The sequence below is a fragment of the Geospiza fortis genome, unplaced genomic scaffold (genome assembly GCF_000277835.1).
Source record: "Geospiza fortis unplaced genomic scaffold, GeoFor_1.0 scaffold43, whole genome shotgun sequence".
In the NCBI taxonomy this organism is placed as follows: domain Eukaryota; kingdom Metazoa; phylum Chordata; class Aves; order Passeriformes; family Thraupidae; genus Geospiza; species Geospiza fortis.
The window spans coordinates 833,335-845,397 of NW_005054431.1; the positions used below are offsets into that span (position 1 = coordinate 833,335).

At 40.4% G+C, this 12,063-nt stretch overlaps 1 protein-coding gene across 1 annotated transcript in view; it reads right to left on the reverse strand.

Annotated features, from left to right (window-relative positions):
• XRCC4 (X-ray repair cross complementing 4) overlaps positions 1-12,063 on the reverse strand; it is a 128,795-nt gene that overhangs the window by 42,556 nt on the left and 74,176 nt on the right. The gene's annotated exons all lie outside the window — the stretch shown is intronic.

The following is a 12,063-nucleotide window of genomic DNA, read 5'->3' on the forward strand; positions in this document are numbered from 1 at the left end:
GGCTAAAAAAAAAAAAAAAAGTGAAGATGAGAAATAAAAATATGAATAGCCAGCTTAGATTCAGGGTGATTCAAGCAATTTGGAAGGCTTGGATAGGACATGCATACTCACGTGTCCAACAACATCCAAGCCTGTTTACTATCTGTCGTCTCAGTAATAAACTTTACTAATACAGATTTCCTTCAAGTTAACTTTTTTCTTTCACTTGCATATTTCTCTTTGGAATGGAAATATGTCTTTTGGTTGATGCATCACAAAACTCCAGTGGTGTCTGAAAATTACATGTGTCACCATATTCAATGCAATCTACCCAACTGTGGGCTGGTTTTGCAAAGGGACCTGAGAAACAGGAAAGTCAGAAATAACAAATCTGTATTTTTAGCTTGGCAAAATGAGAACATGTCAAGAATCAGGAGTTGGTGCAGAGCTGGGAGTGGTGTGAAGAAAACCATGAAGAAGGGGAGTGTCTGGCTAACAGTGCCTCAGGGTAACACAAAAAATTGGCATTTTTCTGTAAATCTAGCTCAAGGAAAGGTTATAACAGCATCAGGAACATCTCAACCTTGCAAATCATTGCATGAGAGAGGCTGTGAAGGCAGGATTGTGGTCTCTGGCAGCATCCTGAACCCTGTCATGCTGAGCAAACAGCCTGACGAGCCTTCCTCCCCCTGCCCTCAGATGTGATGGCTGATTTGGTGTCAGTTAGAGCAGAAAAGGTGTAAATGCACACCAGGCATGCAGGGGGCCATCAGGTGTGTGCCTCTCAAGTGTTGAGAAAGTGGCAAGGCAGACAGGAGGCTGAGAGGCCACACCAAGGGGTGGATAAAGGCTCACTTGGGCAGCACCACATCCCCCTAAAACTGAATTTCACATCACCCCAAATCCTCCACCCTTACAATCCCACCCCTGCTCATTCCAGTGCCCTGACATGATTTTCCCAAACAACCTGCTGAGTTATTCCCTATGTTTAGCTCTCCCATGGGCAGAGCTTGATGTCCCAAACGACCCCAGGTGTTCCCAGATTTGGGAAGCACGGCACCTACCACAAAGGGAAGTTGCACAAACTTCATGTATTTGTAAAAAAATTGCTTTTCTCTGCTACCCTTCTGTTCTTCCCCTTGCTTCTCTCCCTCACCACCATCACTGGCTGGGGCATACTGGTTTGGACATTTTGCTTACACATTTTGCTCCAGGATGGATCTCAGTATCATTGATAAAAAATTGATGGTTTTGCCTCTTTTTAAAACTTTGGAGCTCACAAAATATTTTGAAGCACTTAAAGAGCCAACAGGCAACTCAACACATCCTGACAACGTTGTATTTTTATTTGGACTTCTTCTGGTTTGTGTCTTCAAAAATCTGTTTTTACTTCAATTGAAACACTTGCTCAGGTTCTGAGCAGTTTTATCAACACAATGGGGTTTAATCTGTTTTTCTGGGTTTTTTTTCATTTAACATTTTTAGTCAATGCTGTAGCTACACAGATATACAACTAGAGAGGAGTTTTAATACCAAGACATTCTTTCCTAACCTGGTGTTCCAGAACAGTTTGACACTGACACAGCACTTGAACAGAAAAATAATTTTGTATTTGTGACATACAGCAAATCCAGGAGGTTCACTCCTTGGAGGAATGTTTTCCTATTCAGGGGTGAGTTTTAGCCTAAAGGATTTAAGGTTTTCTTTATAAAAGTATATATTTTTTTCAGGATAACTTAATAAAAGTAGAATTTTGTTCAGGTAGTTCAGTAGTTACCCAAGGATCAGCTCCAGAGGGAATAAAGCAGAAACTCTTTGGATGGTTCACATCCCCAGCAGAAACCAAATGATTTATCACCACTTTACTCCAGTTTTACACTTGTGCAACCTCAAGGTTTATCCAGTTGTGGCAAAACACTGAAGTGATGAGTAATGAACCATTTTCCTCTGTGAACGAAAAATAACCCCTGTGAAAATGTTTTATAGAGTTGCTCAGGAATCTGGGGAGTGGGGAAGATCACAATATGAACTAAGTGTTGATGAAAAGTTTATTCCTGTGGCCAAATCATAGTTCAGAACCTGGTGATTTTAATTACTATGTGGAGAACTTCTCAATATGTAAAAAAAAAAAAAAGAACAACAACCAAAAAACCCCCCATTTTTCAGACTCCTGCTAAATTCAGTGAACATTCTCTGTGTTCTGTGATGTCTTTAGAAGATCACATCTCTGTGAGCTTCTACAACATAAAACAAATTTCTTTCAACCTTTTTCTACAATTAGCACCTTTTTCAACAAAGGTTTCAACCCTCTCATAAATGATTTTCTCAAGTTAAATACCTTCTTGATCTTTTCAAGATAAACACAAGGCCAGAGGTACCATTTTTTAACTTAACAGACAGGTCTCTTACTTTGATGTCAAATACTCCTTGGGGGATCTATATAAGTGGAATATAAAATATTTATTTCTATGCTCTTTAATAATTAACACCTTTTAAAGAAGCACATGAGAAATCTCATCTCTTTCTGGCATGAGACCTAGAATGAAACTCAACCTCACCAAACGGTGGAGTTTTCTTGCACATTTGTCCCACTTCCTCAGTTTTAATCATTATTATTCTGCTCATTCTAAATGTACAGGATGAAACACTGATGCCAGTGGCTACACCACCGTTAGATTTTAATTCACCTCAGTACTTTGAATCATCAAAACAATTTTAAAAGAGCCTTTCATTTTATCTCACTTCTGCTATTTAGGATTCAGTGCGACATTGACTCTGTTGCTGATAATTGTTGAATATTGACCATTTTCCCTCAGTTTTACACCCAGTCTACTTATAACAGCTGATATGCAGAAAACCATCTGAGGAAAACACAAGCATGTAATTAGCTTCCAAATTGCTGGTTGTATGTTCAAGCTTGAGTGATGCAACAGCTCCATGACAATTGTTATGAATAGTTTGACAGATTAATAAAGTAAGGAATTATTTTAAGTGTTATTAAGCAATCAAGGGAGTGTGTCAGCAATATTCTGTGTTAACAAGGCTCATATTAATCTAATTCTGCACCTCCTGTAGCTTCTAATAAGGGCATTTTTATTTATGCTCAAGAAGAGGAAAAGGTAGTCAAATAATTTTAAGAGAGACCTGATTTGTAAAGCTCTGTCTCTAATTCTCAAAGTTTTTGGACTGATGCATGAGTATGTGCTCTGTGCCCTGCCACAGATGGCAGAACTCATCAGGAAGGGGTCCTGATTAATGCCACAGGAATTCTGACACAGGCTGACAGAAACAGATGAGTCCCCTCACCCAACCATGAAAGTGCATTTGCTCAGGCCATATGTATTAGTCACAGTGCATAAATTTATGAATATTTATCCCCTCTGACCAGATCTGGGGATGCTCTAAATATCATCAGAAATTCATTGCCATGGACATCAAGGGCTTGATTTACTGATTTTGGGGAGACCTGGCTACATGGTGAATGGGAAAACAAATGCACCATCAGTGCCTCTCACCACATTCCCTCTCCTGTCTCTGCTCACAGATGTGTCCAGTGCCACCTCTCACCCTTTTCTCTGCTCCAGACCTCCTCCTGCTCCTTCTCCAAGCCATTCTGAGGCAGGAACAGGATTAAAATAAATTCAGTACAAGTCCTTTTTCTCCCTTTTCCTCCGTTTTTGCACCAGAATTCAAGCATTCTGGAACAGAAAATCTCTATACTTTTTTGTTTCAGCAGCATCCTTATGCGTCACACACAAGAGGTCTAGAAGGACACCCAACCCAAATCTGATAAAATATTTCTCATTGGCTGGACCTAGGTCTTCACAATCAACAGTAATCAGTGAAATTAAGCAGGTGAAGAAAAATAGACAATCTAGACACAGCCATCCCTGCTTGAGGAGTAAATTCACTACTGGAAAAATAATTCCCATGCTTTTAGTTCTGTAGATTTTAAGCAGAGGATTAAGCACTTTTTATAGCATTAAGAAATTCAAGAAAGTCTTGCTAAATCTAAATGGCAGCTTTTTAGCCTTGCTTTGCTGAGGTGGGACATTTCTGGGAGGAAAAAAATATGGTAAAAAGTTAAGTAAAGAAAAAAGGATGAAGAGAAATAAAAATAGAAAGATTAATAGCTTCATGCAGCAAATCTGAATTTTGAAAAGTGCACTGAACTGAGCAATCACCTCAGCAGAGCAAGCAGCATTTACAAGAGTTTGTGAAATCCTTTCCCAGACCATGAGTTTTGGTGTATTTCTGTGCACAGGGTTTTTCTCCAGCAGGTTTCCTGGGGTCCATTATGATTTAAGGGATTACTGGCCTTCCCAGACAGTTCCACAACACAGAATACTCCAATTCAGTGCAGTAAAGAAGACTTAACTTCATGTTCAGTCCAAAGAACAACAGAAACAGGTATGTGAGGCAGCTTTATGTCATTAAGAGAGCCAAGCTTTCCTCTTATTCTCTGCCATGCTATTTTTGACACCAGGGCTGAGGTGCCAAGCAGGCTGCTTGGGCTTTCCATCAGCCTAATCTCAATCTCCTGCCAACACCTGATCAAAATCTCAGGTCCCTGCATTACCTGCTCCTTCCTATTACAAATAATGCGAAAATAATTCTGCCTGAAAAGCTGCTTTGGGAAACTGAGGTGTAATGGCACCATCAAGAGCCCCCTGCAGAAGCGCTCACACAGAAAGTGCACGTTTGCTCCTGCACCCTGGATCCACAAGGATGCACGTGGAATTTCAAATATTGCCTTCTTTGCTGCTTTTAACACAGTCTCCTTTACTCAGCTTCCCACCCTTTACCCTCAAAGGCTGAAAATGCTGGAGCATGGTCTACTTCAAAAGCCAACAAGTGCTCCAGCACTGCTGGTTACCTCAACCACACAAAATCTTCCCTCCTTCTTAGTGCAATTTACCTCTGAGGAGAAATTCTTTGGCCTCCCACATTAAAACACCCCACTGAGGTTCTCAGTATTTAACAAAACTAATGCATAGTTTGATAAATTAAACTATTCCAACCCACAACCTACCTAAAAGGGGCTTAAAAAGCTCAGGTAAAACACAACTCCAGTTAAAACCTTTGTTGAAAAGGCATGGGAAAAGCATCAAAAAAAAAGTCTACCAGAAAGGTAATGGAGGAAGAAGGTATTTCCATTTTTTAAGCTCTTCTCTTGTAATGTTGCAGCCTGAAATATGAAATAAATTTTCTGGAAGCGTTTCAGTGAAATGCATTATAGATGAATCATTGGAGACACATATCTCACCAGATTTGTCACAGCAGTAAAACCCTGACCTAAGGAACATGCCCTGAGACAGCAGAGGGTAGAGTCCTGTCAGTCTTACTGAGTAATAACTCCTCCATCAGCAGTCAATTATTGGGCTATTACCAGTGACAAAAACCTGAGAGATGTGCTACAAACTGGAGAGCTGAGAGGCTTTTCCCGGGAGAAATGGCAGCCTCTGAGGTCAGCAGACAATGCTCATTTTTTTTCCCGCCCTGTCCCTTCAGCCTTCACATTATCCCACCCTTCCCTGGGGAGCTGGGTGAAACTGTGGATCCCAATTCCTTCCACTTCCCATGGAAATAAATCACCCCTTCCCACGTGGATGCAGAAGCCTAATTATCTACTGCTCAGTTAAAAAAAGACACTGCAAAGGTACCACCACCAGGAGAAAACCAGCTGTGCTTTGTTGCTTTTATTTCTGCCTTATTCATTTGAGCTGAACAAAGAATTACTCTAGATTTTTCCACTTCCCCCCCACCAGTGATTCATGTCTTATACAGTTTTTGCAATTTTATCATCAAAGGCTTTATATATATATATGCAATTTTTTTTTCTTTGCTCTGGCAGCCCCCCATTGTTGCACAGGTCACACAGCACAGCTCTCCTTCCCAGCCCAGCCTGGAACAGTGGCAGGTGAATATTCAGGTGATGAGGGTCACTTATCAAAGCTCCCCCTGGGCACAGAAAGGGGCTGGGACATTTCTGATGTTGGCTCAGGTGGGGAAAAACTGTCTGGTGTGAGTGATGGCACACTGCTGCTGCCAGTGTCATGGCAAAGGAGGAGAGAGAGGAGCAAAAAATAGATGGAAAAAGGAGGAAGGGAACGCGAATTCAGGGAAGTTAGGCAAGGGAAAAGAAAGGAAAGAAAGAGAGAAAGAAAGAGAGAGAGAAAGAGAAGAAAGAAAGAAAGAGAAGGAAGGAAGGAAGGAAGGAAGGAAGGAAGGAAGGAAGGAAGGAAGGAAGGAAGGAAGGAAGGAAGGAAGGAAGGAAGGAAGGAAGGAAGGAAGGAAGGAAGGAAGGAAGGAAGGAAGGAAGGAAGGAAGGAAGGAAGGAAGGAAGGAAGGAAGGAAGGAAGGAAGGAAGGAAGGAAGGAAGGAAGGAAGGAAGGAAGGAAGGAAGGAAGGAAGGAAGGAAGGAAGGAAGGAAGGAAGGAAGGAAGGAAGGAAGGAAGGAAGGAAGGAAGGAAGGAAGGAAGGAAGGAAGGAAGGAAGGAAGGAAGGAAGGAAGGAAGGAAGGAAGGAAGGAAGGAAGGAAGGAAGGAAGGAAGGAAGGAAGGAAGGAAGGAAGGAAGGAAGGAAGGAAGGAAGGAAGGAAGGAAGGAAGGAAGGAAGGAAGGAAGGAAGGAAGGAAGGAAGGAAGGAAGGAAGGAAGGAAGGAAGGAAGGAAGGAAGGAAGGAAGGAAGGAAGGAAGGAAGGAAGGAAGGAAGGAAGGAAGGAAGGAAGGAAGGAAGGAAGGAAGGAAGGAAGGAAGGAAGGAAGGAAGGAAGGAAGGAAGGAAGGAAGGAAGGAAGGAAGGAAGGAAGGAAGGAAGGAAGGAAGGAAGGAAGGAAGGAAGGAAGGAAGGAAGGAAGGAAGGAAGGAAGGAAGGAAGGAAGGAAGGAAGGAAGGAAGGAAGGAAGGAAGGAAGGAAGGAAGGAAGGAAGGAAGGAAGGAAGGAAGGAAGGAAGGAAGGAAGGAAGGAAGGAAGGAAGGAAGGAAGGAAGGAAGGAAGGAAGGAAGGAAGGAAGGAAGGAAGGAAGGAAGGAAGGAAGGAAGGAAGGAAGGAAGGAAGGAAGGAAGGAAGGAAGGAAGGAAGGAAGGAAGGAAGGAAGGAAGGAAGGAAGGAAGGAAGGAAGGAAGGAAGGAAGGAAGGAAGGAAGGAAGGAAGGAAGGAAGGAAGAAAGAAAGAAAGAAAGAAAGAAAGAAAAAGAAGATAATGTTAAGCATGCATGAATCACAAAGATGCCTTAAGTCAGTATTTAAATTTTTTGGTGTAATACTCACATTAAAGGCTCATACAACCCAACCATCCACTTCTAAGACATTTCTTAACTTGTTTACATTTCAGCCTGAACGAGTTATCATCAAAAACTTTCTAAACATTGCCTTCCATAAATTTATGATGGCAGGAATGAGCTTCTCACTGCTGTACACATTGACTGACTAAAGATCACAGTGATCACAGTGTTTGCCAATCCTGGAAAGTTCTCTCCTATTGTATTAAATAAATGCACTTGGGAGAATACAAAAGTGACAAGTCATCATGAGCTCTTAAGTACATCTTCCCCTAAAAAGGGATAACTGTGGTGAGAACTTCATACTCCCTCTGGAAGGTTCTGGTGTCATTTTCAGTAGAAAAATGACAATATTTGCCTGGTTGAACTTTTATGAGAAGGAAGTGTTGTTGTGTGAGACAGAAAACCCAAAGCCTGGTTTGTCACCCTCTGAGAATGCCAGATTCCAGGACAGATCTGTGGTTTCTCCTACCTGAGTCACTGGTGGTGGCAGACCACACTTTAAATAAACTTTGCATTAGAGCTCCAAAAATGTGAACCGCAAGCAATGAATTAAAGAAATGCAGAGAGAGGATCCCCAGGGAGCCCTGGGCTCACCACAGGCTCCAAGTGCTTTTAAGGGGGTGGAAGTTTATCAAAAGAAAAGACAAGTCCAGCTTATTACAGTATTGGGATACAATGCTAAAGGATTTCTTTCCAAATAAATTACATATACCTGCAAAGACTCGAAAAAAGCCTTTTGAAGGGTGGAGAGCATGAAGAATGGGCAAAAAAAAAAAATCCACATTTATCATTAACAAGTAAAAACCATGCAGCAGCTCATTCTACCCACAATTACACACATGACTAAGTTTAATCAGGCCCTGAAGTCAGGAACAAACAGGGAGTGTGAGCACCGTAACAATCGTGTTTAAAGTAAAAATTACATTCCCTGCTTGGCCTCTGGTGGAGCAAGGGATGGCAAGGCAGGTGGCACAAGCCTCCCCCTGGCAACTCCTGGGACCTTCAAACACACTCTCAGAAACCTGATTACATTTCTCTGGGTGTTTCTGAGAGCTCTCTGAAGAAGCAGGGTTTATGTGTAAAAAAAGAAAAAAGAAAGAATTTAATTAGTGGTGGCAAAAGTCCCATCAAATTGACCTCCACCTTGAAATTTCAGCAAAGTCAAGCACAGTGAGGTAACATATCTCTTTCCTTCAACTTAAATTTAGGCCTGATTCTGACGGTCACTCCATTCTACCACTCAAGCAAGAGGTACCAAGCCAGCAAAACTAAAATTTCAATTAAAAAAAACAAGTAATAAAGGCAGTAAGAGTGACATCAAATGTACTGAGCTAGACTTATGAAACTGAAATTTTTGGCATGCAGAACAACTAATAAGTCAGAGTCACAGTGCTTGGTGTAAACAGGGAATTCCTCGTTAAAAAAAAAATACATGTTACTTCTCAGCTGGATTAAGAGTATCTCTTAATATTTCCTTCTCACAATTATGGAACACTTCCTCTGTAAGAACTTTTCTTAAAATTACTTTTCTAGTCTTACTCTCAGGAGAATCCAGCATATTTGCATCCATAATAATGTTTTTCCTGTATTTAAGATGCCATTCCCCAAACCACTTCTGTAATTGTACATCCACTCAACAGCAGGCATGCATTAAATAGCACAGAAATTATGAAAACCCTCGAGCAGCAGGAATGGATTATATTTTGAAATATACAGAATAACTTATAGATATTTTGAGCCTTATCCAGCAAAGCCTTTCTCCTCGGAAACACATGTGTGAATGAGGACCATAAAAGATCCTTTATTAGCAAAAAGTGAAAGACTGAAATGAAAAGGTTTTGTTAGTCTTAACTCATTAAAAAAACACCCCCTCAATTTTGATAAATCCAAGTGGAAAGATGCAACTTGCACTAGAAATGGAAGCTTTTTCCTGACTTATTTTTATTTTAGCCATAGAGACTCCATCTCTGTTACACAGTAGTCTCTGACTGCAGGTTTTGTTCAATGACTACGCTCCATTTTTAAAATTACATTAACAATCTTGCCTTCTTCAGTAGGTACTATCTGCTCTCAAGCAGGCTCCAGCACTTTTAAAGTGAAAATATTATGGAACCATCCAGTTATTTACAGGATTCAGGCTGACAGGCCATAGAGCTAAGCCTCTATATTGAATGCATATTCCACACAGCTATTAGTGCCATTCATATGCAGCCCCCAAAGAGATTTGGGTAATGCCTCAATAACCATAACTTCTAACTGTGGATTGGGAATGCTCTTATTAATTTTTTTTTTCTCCTCCAATTATGAAATGCAAATTGTGAAAAGCAGAATTTGCATCTTAACTTGACTTATATATTATCTCTGCCTTGCGCCTTAGGAAATTGCCAGATATTAAGTTACAGTTAAAGCTGCACCAAGACCCTCATGCTGTACTGGAATCAGAATAATTTTATTTTACCTCCTGGCTCAATTGTGTTTTGAAAAGTAAGATCTACTTTTTGTCTCTACATATTTTTAAAATGTGTGAATTAAGAGCCATAGGTCAGCTGTTATTAACTGAAAGTAACATCTGTCTGCCCAAAGAAGCATTTCCTTCCACTGGATATCTCTGATTTAGGAACAACCTGCTAGAGAGCTGGATAAACCTCATTCTTGGCAGTTGGCTAACCCACTAATTATTCCAAATTTCTACTTTATCCTAAAGTACATCTTTATTTCAGCAAATAATTAAACAGATCATTTAGAGACCTTGTTCTACAAATCCTAGTTCAGTTCCTTGCTGCTCTCATGGCTACTTTCACTAAGCTTAATACTATCCAAAGCACATTGCCAAGTTTCATTAAAAATGTTGATTTAGCCCTTGAATGAATTGCCACAGTAATACTAGATGTCTATATGGATAAATACAATTCAATTCCTTTTCCTGCCACTGCACCCACACACAAAGCATGAGAAAGGCAGCACTCCTTTTGCTCTACTTTCTGTGTCAAACAGATTTTTATTTGCATGCTTCTGAGTATTTTTGGTCATATCCAAGAATATATTATCATTCCAAGGAGCAGAGAATTGCCACACAACTAGCCACAATATCCATAAATCTAAAATATTTGCAGCAATAGAATTCTTTAGGTTTTGATGACTTAGTATTTACTGTAGATGCTCTTGAGTTTAGGATAAATGCTACTTTCTTAGCATACTGTAAAGTTTTATGAAAAATATATGAAAGTTAAGACACAACTTTTCTTATGTGATAACGCTGAAAAACACTTTATTATCAAAAAATAATCTGGAAGGCAAAGGGAAAATAAAGCCTTGAGTGCTTTCCCTTGCTAAAGACATATTTTTAAGCCTTTTTTTTAGGATCCTGTGCCAAGGAACTCAGGATGCAGCAGCTTTAGGGCAGCATCAGGCTGGAGGTGTTGGGTTTGTGGCAGCCCTTCCCTCGCCTGGAGAGCGCTGCTGATGTCACCAGAAATTCCACATGGGAAATAACCCTAAACAAGCTCTATTTGATACAGCAAGAACTGTGGGAGAAGGGTTTTGTGTGACTTGGCCTCGAAGCATTTACATTTTTATTTGCATTAAGGAGCCAGCCCTGGGTGCAGGTCTGAGCAGGAGAGCCCAGGAAGGAGGGAGGGCTCGTTGGTGCATTTGCAGACGTGATCACAAAACCAGATCAAATCTGGCACTTGATCCCAGAACATGCTCCCCATCTCCCTGTTTGTGATGGAGCACTTCCAGGGGTGAAGGAATTTCCAAGTTAACTTCCCCCACTGCCACCCCTTTGCTTGGATAAATAAGTTCTAATTTTACTTTTTTTCTTTTTGCTCAGTGACACAGTACTGGAAAACATTTTGGGCAGGACCCCAGCGTGCTGTCAGCTTAAGATAAAGCCCTTTGCAGCACCAAGGATTTGGCATTCCATCAGCACAAATTACTGGAGTAATTACAAATTACTCCACAAAAAGAACACCTACATTTGTGAACTGGATCACGGCGCTAATTCTCCATCTCCCCACTTCTGACAGGCTGAAGAGAACTGAAAATTATTAGCCAAGCAAATTGACTGAAAACTTGATTAGCAGCTGGCTAAAGACTTCAGGTGAAGCTCAAAACCTACAGTGCAGTTGAAAAAAATAACCAGCAAAGTGGAAATTGTTTCAGTTCAGCTTTTGTAATGTTGCAGGTAAACAGGGATATTTTCTATCTTCCTATCTAATCCAAGAATTGCCACTGCCACATAAAGTGCAAGAAAGGAAAATGGAGATAGGGACTGATAGAATGGATAATCCATATGCCCAGTCTCAAAATATAACTAATTATGTTGTAGCCAATAAGAAGAGCCACTCTTTAGATTCAGCCCTGACTCAATCTGTAAGCAGAGTAGAAATTCTTTGCACATATGAAAATCATAACGCTGCTCTATTTCTACTAAAATTTGCCTTATTTCAAAGAATTAAAACAAAAATATCATTATCTTCTTAGTTGTCCCCCTACACACAGGACTCAGATATTCATAAAAAGATAATTACTCAGTCCAAGGTCTCTGTATATTTGCAATATTTGCCTCCACAGGTTTTCCTTCAACAATCAATATTAAATAAAATGAATTTCAGGCAAGCACAGGCAGGCTGTCAAAATCAAACAGACCAAATACAATGGGGAAAGGGCATTTTCCATTGCAATGGACTGGGATGTTAAAGAACAAAAAAGCAAGGTCTGACATATTTCTACATCATCATAGAAAATGCAATTTTTTTACTAATAAAACCAGACTGTAAATTCAAACATTCCTAGCTG